Below are 6547 nucleotides of genomic sequence, written 5' to 3'. Positions count from 1 at the left end.
GACCTCTCTTTCGGTCACTCCTCTGAACGCTTTTTTATAGGATGAGTTAGTAGCGGGATTTTTTTTTTTTCATTATTGTTTTCTTTTTTTTTTCCTTGAGCTGTTTCCTTTGCTGTAAAAAAAATAAGAATAATAAAAATAATATAAAACGAAATTAGATAAAAATCAAAAACACACATAAAACATAAAATAAAAAAAATGAATACTAGGCAAAGAACAAAATGAAGCAGAACATAGAACACTAATAAAAACTGGAACGTAAAAAAAAAAGCACTAATATAAATCGTCAATTAGGCAAACACACACACACACACACACACACACACACACACACACACACACACACACACACACACACACACACACACACACACACACACACACACACAAATAAAACATAAAACGCTAATAAACAACGGAATTAGGAGAGATAAATAACAAATGAAACAACACACTCGTAAAAAGGAAAATGTACAAAAAACAAAAAAACAATGAAACACCAAACCTAATAAACAACATAAACAAAGCAAAATACAACAATAAAAAAACAATTAAAACACAGCACATCAATAGAAGCCCAAAGCGACACAAAGGGTCAAGGAATACAAACTAGGAGAGAGAGACAACAATTTAGCGGCGCACAGATTGCCCGTGAAACCCAAAGCCTTAATTAAGACTTGCAGTAAATACGAGCGGGCAAATAAACGAATAACCAAACACATGAATGCAAAACGTTAATTCATGGCCGTGTTTGGATCGGAATCCCTAATAAATCACGCACACACACACACACACACACACACACACACACACACACACACACACACACACACACACACACACACATCAATGCAAACACCGGAGTACAAACAAGGAGAAGAACGGGCAAGAATTAATATCCGCTTTGAGTGTGTATTAGTTAAGAGAGCGAGAGAGAGAGAGAGAGAGAGAGAGAGAGAGAGAGAGAGAGAGAGAGAGAGAGAGAGAGAGAGAGAGAGAGAGAACACAGATCATCAAGGACCATTGTGCAGCGCGAGAGACCTTTGCTGATGAAACAATAGGGAACATAGATAATAGCTCCCTCCCCTCCCCCTCTCCTCCCCCCCCCCCCTATTTACCGCCAGATTCCTCCCATTCACTTGTCTGTCAGTCTGTCTGTCTATCTATCTGTCTGTCTGTCTGTTTGTCTTTATCTTTCTCAGTGCGATCATGCTTGCCTGACTATGGTCCAGTTATTATTATTATCATTATCACTATTATTACTATTATTGTTTCTGGTGATGATGTAACCGTAGTAGTAGTAGTAGTAGTAGTAGTAGTAGTAGTAGTAGTAGTAGTAGTAGTAGTAATAGTAGTAGTAGTTATGGCAGCAACACAGGCGACAGTGGCAGTAATTTTATCTTTTCCTGTGTGACCAAATTTACCATTGTGGCCCTAACTATATATCACCCCCACCACCACCACCGCCACCGCCACCACCTCCACCAGCACAACCACCACCACCACCTCCACCACTTCCACCTCCACCACCACCACAATACCACCACCATCATCATAATCAATCAGGCAAGTCATTAACCTGTCATTTGATGTGATTTCCTTCCACACGTTGCCACTGTGTGTAAGTATGTATTTATGTATGTGTGTATGAATTTATGTATGTATGTATGTATGTATGTATGTATGTATGTATGTATGTAGTATGTGTGTGACAATGAATTTAGAACCACTAATTATATGTACATATATTTACATTAACTTTTATGATTGAAAATAGTATGGTAAAAATAGAAAAGAGAAAAATTAAAAATATGATGATGGTGATGATGATGATGATGATGATGATGATGATAACGACGACGACGATAATGATGGTACAGTACATAGAAGAATAAAAATGATAATAACAAAAACGAAAATACTGAGTACATTTTTTTTTTTTTTATTACGTCTTCGCCTATGGCGCCGGAAGGCCTTCGTAGTGGGGCCTGATGGTCGGCCCCAGCCCGTTGTGGCGCAGGCAAGTGTTTATAGTGGCTAAAGAAAAATATGATGATAATGATGATGATGATGATACAGTAAACAGAAGAAGAAATATATGTTAATAATGGCGACAAAGAAAAGAAAGAGAATAAAAAGTAAAGAAAGGAAAACAGAAGAAAATAAACTGCATGAATAAAAAAGTATCATGAAAAATTTAGAAACGAGTAAAAGAAACACCAGGCAAGAAAGAGGAAAACAAACAGAACACAAAAGCAGGGCCTGGAAGATTCACCCAGCCAGCACAAGACAACGAAGGGAGGATGCGAGCACGCAACGCAGCGCCACGCCAACAACCGACTGTGTCACCGAGTAAAACTACGCCTGAGAAACTCTTGGGACAAAATCACCCACGTTTCACTAACTCCTGGAAGGCAGACGAGGAGGCGGCTGACTTTGGAAGGGGGTAAGGGGGCAGAAGGGGGAAGAGAAACAACGAAACTCTTGTGAAAAAATTAACCACGTTTCACTAACTCTTGCAGGACGAGAAGGAAGAGGCCAACTTTACCGGAAATGGTGAGTACGAACAGGGCTTTCACCCACATTTCAGAGACTATTGGAAGGAGGAAGGGGACTGGGAACGGTGACGATGGAAATAAACAGAAAACAGGAGCGTTGCAGAGTCTTAAAGGGAGGGAGAGACTTGGGGATTATCATTACAAGACCAGTGATTAAGTGAAAACATTTTACAGTTTGGCGATTTTTTTTTCTTGTGTTTTACAGATCATCACTGAGAAAATAACAGAAACAAGGAAATGAGAAGAACTTGAGCAAATACATATATAGAGAAGAATATAAAGATACACACGGTTACGAGGAAACTAAAAAATGCAACACGGCAGCTCCTAAGAACTAATATTCGCTCTTGTTACACTATACAAGAGAACTATAAAAGACGAAACAAGAGAAGAAAGAAAATGCAGCAAGTTCTCACCCAAACAGTAAATAGTAAATAGCAAAAGACGCAACTTCCATAAAATAATCTAACATTAACTACGGCCAGTTGTGATTAAGCTAACTACAAGGCTTTCTTTTCTTTTTTCCTCAATCCATTTAACACCTCATATATGTTAACCAGTTTATGATTCTCTATATATACTTTAATTTACTGAGTTTTTTTCATAATCTTAATCCTTTTTTAAATCTTCTGTCTAAGTTGAGGATTTATTTACCAAACGTTACTGCACGAGAGAATTAGACGCTTCAATCTGAGGTCACGAAGCGATGCAAGACTCCTCCTCCTCCTCCTCTTCCTTTTTCCCCGTCTCCTTCTTCTCCTCCTCCTCCTCCTCCTCCCTTTCCTCCCCCTCCCATTCCTCTTCCTCCTCCTCCCTTTCCTCCCTCTCCCCCTCCTCCTCCTCCTCCTCCTCCTCCTCCTCCTCCTCCTCCTCCTCCTCCTAGTTACGTGGAGTTCCCCGACTCTCAGAACACAAACTTCACTGATTACTGGAGTTTTAAGGTTTATTTCCTCCTCCTCCTCCTCCTCCTCCTCCTCCTCCTCCTCCTCTTCCTCCTTCTCCTCCTCCACCATTCTTTTTTCTTACTTTAACTTCTTTCACCTTTCTTCCCCATTTTCCTCTTAGCTTCTTATTTTACTCAAGTTCAAAATTACTCTTTCCCCTTCTGTCTTTCAATCTGTCTGTCAGTCTCTCTCTCTCTCTCTCTCTCTCTCTCTCTCTCTCTCTCTCTCTCTCTCTCTCTCTGCACGCACACATACACACACCTCCGATGATTCTTGGAAGGAGGAGAAGAGGAAGGAAGAGTGGGAAGGGAAGGAAAAACGAGATGCGTAATGGCTAAAACAACATGTCAGGCACACACACACACACAAACACACACCTGCTCATGATCACGCAGCGCAGGTGTCTGGTGGACTCGGCACCTGGACGCATATGTGTAAGTTAGTATTTATGGCGATCGTGCTGTGGTGTGTGTGTGTGTGTGTGTGTGTGTGTGTGTGTGTGTGTGTGTGTGTGTGTGTGTGTGTGTGTGTGTGTGTGTGACTCTTTGCATTGTTGTCTTTCTTCATTCTGTGCAGTCATTATTATATTCTGGGAACAAAAAGATTGGCGAGAATGCAAAGACACAGTAAAGTGGAGTTTCGTGTAACTTAGCGCATTGCATTCTGGCACATAACGTAACGCAGAGTTGTGCTCCGTAAATACCGTATACTACAGATAATCATTGCATTACGAAGACGAAGAAACATTTCCCAACACCGAACGCTACATCAGTGAACGCTAACATGCAAGGCTACAAAACGCACAGCGATGGCGTTAGATCAGCGTCGGGTATTAGTGTGAGGCAGCGTATAGTATTGTTATTAAGGAGAGCCGTCAAGCGCAGCGAAGCGTAGTGTAACATAGTGTGGCTTGGTGCAGCATGGAGTTCATTGCGTGTGTATAGCGCTAGGCAGTAGTGTGTATTGTTGTTGTTATGAAGCAGTGCAGTGTGGCGGGGCGCTGCAGTGGTGCGTCGCTCATCCCTCACACTTCGCCGCCACCAGCACAACACCTGCGAATTATCACGCACGCATAATACAACGACAGTCAGGGCTTAGTGCACCTCCTCCTGCCCCCGCCTAAGGAAGATTGGCGGGGAGGGGCGAGCTGGGGAAATGGAAGGGAAGGAGAGGAGAGAAGGAAGGGATGGTAAGGGTGGGAAAGGGTGAGGATGAGAAATGGAAGGGAAGGGAAGGGAAGGGAAGGGAAGGAGAATAGATGAGAAAGAAGGGATGGTCAGTGAAAGGGAGGGAAGGGAAAGGAAGGAAATGGATGAGAATGGAAAGGATAAACGGAAGGTCAGGGAAAGGGGGCATAGAAAAAGAAAGGAAAAAGAGAAAGGTGGAAAACACAAAGAAACACACAAATATAAACACAGACACAGGAACCACAAGGATTAGACAGACAAACACACTTACACACACACACACACACACACACACACACACACACACACACACACACACACACACACCACAGCATGATCACCATTTATCCAAACACACACATATTCGCCCGGGTGACATGACTAAACCTAGACAGCCACAGACAGTTACACAGCTAGAGGAACATACACACCCAGCCCTACAGAGATACGAAGAAGCTTTGCAGAGACATGGACACAGACACAGGTAGAGAGAGTGCGTGGTTCGCCTTGCATCTGGGCTAAAAGAGTGCAGGTGGAGGGCGGCCCGGACACTAAGCTGCCTTGGGAGAACATAAATCCGGCCGGAGTTATGTCACTTTTATGAGAGTCTGACCCCGTCCTCTACCCTCGTACCATGCTCTGCCCTGCCCTGCCTCCCCCTGCCTTCCCGCTCACTCTTACTCCCCCTCCCCTCCCCCTCTCTCCCTCCCGCCATTCCCTGATTCCCTCCCTCAATGCATCTGCTTGAACTCTTCCATCTCGTCCACTCTTCCCTCCTCCACAATCTTCCTTCATTCCTTCCCTGTGCCTCCCTTCTCCATCTCCACTTTTTCGCTTCTTCACTTCCTCTCTTCCCTATTACCGTTGACTCCTTTCTTTCTCTATCACTAATTTCCTTTTATTCCCTCCTCTTTTTATTCCCTCCCTTCATCACTAATTTATTTATTTCCCTCCTTCTCTTCCCTTGTTCTCTTCCTTTTCTCCTTCCCTTCCTCCCTCTGTCACGCGCTTAACTTTTCCCTCCTCTTTCCTCCGCTTCTTCCATCTATCTTTATTTTCTTTCCTACCATCTCCTCGGCTTTTTCCTTTCCTCCTTCTTCCCTTTTTTCCTCTGTCACGCATTTCATTTTTCCCCTCCTTCACTTCCCTCCTTCCCTTCCTCCATCTATCACTAATTTCGTTCCTATCATCTCCGCGTTCCTTTTTCCTTCCTTCCCTCCTTCTTCATTTCCTTTCTTTTCTCCCTCCCTTTCCTCCTTCCCTTCCTCTATCTATCCCAAATTTCCTTCCTACCATCTCCGCGTTCCTTCCTCTCCTCCCTCCCTTCCTCCCCATCTACCCCAAACCCCTCCTCCTCTCCCCCTAACCCTTGGACCAATATATTTTTCGCTGCATTTTAAGAGAATCCCAAAAGCAATTTGTTGAACGTCACCCAAAATGAAGTTCCCATTCCCCTCCCTTTGTTCCCCCTTCTTCCCCTCCCTTCTTCCCCTTATACATCCGTCTCCTCTCCTCTTCCCCTACGGTTCATCCTCCAAAGTTGACGTCCCCTCTCTCTTCATCCCTCCTCCATCCTTTTCTCCCTCCCTCCCTCCGTTACCTCCATCTATCTTCCCCACCATAACAAAACCCTCCTCCTCCTCCTCCTCCTCCTCCTCCTCCTCCTCCTCCTCCTCTAGTAAAGTAACTGCGACACTCGACGAAGAAGCATTACAATCAGATCTACACCTTTTCACCCTCAAATTAAAAAAAGTTGTAGAAAAGGTGTAGATCGACTTGCACGTTGGCCCAATCAATGGAAAATGAAATTTAACGTTGACGAATGTAAAGAGTTACACATCGGAAACAAGAACAATCG

This window comes from Eriocheir sinensis, chromosome 11 (assembly GCF_024679095.1).
Source record: "Eriocheir sinensis breed Jianghai 21 chromosome 11, ASM2467909v1, whole genome shotgun sequence".
Classification (NCBI taxonomy): Eukaryota; Metazoa; Arthropoda; class Malacostraca; order Decapoda; family Varunidae; genus Eriocheir; species Eriocheir sinensis.
Note: the sequence above shows the minus strand (reverse complement) of the source record.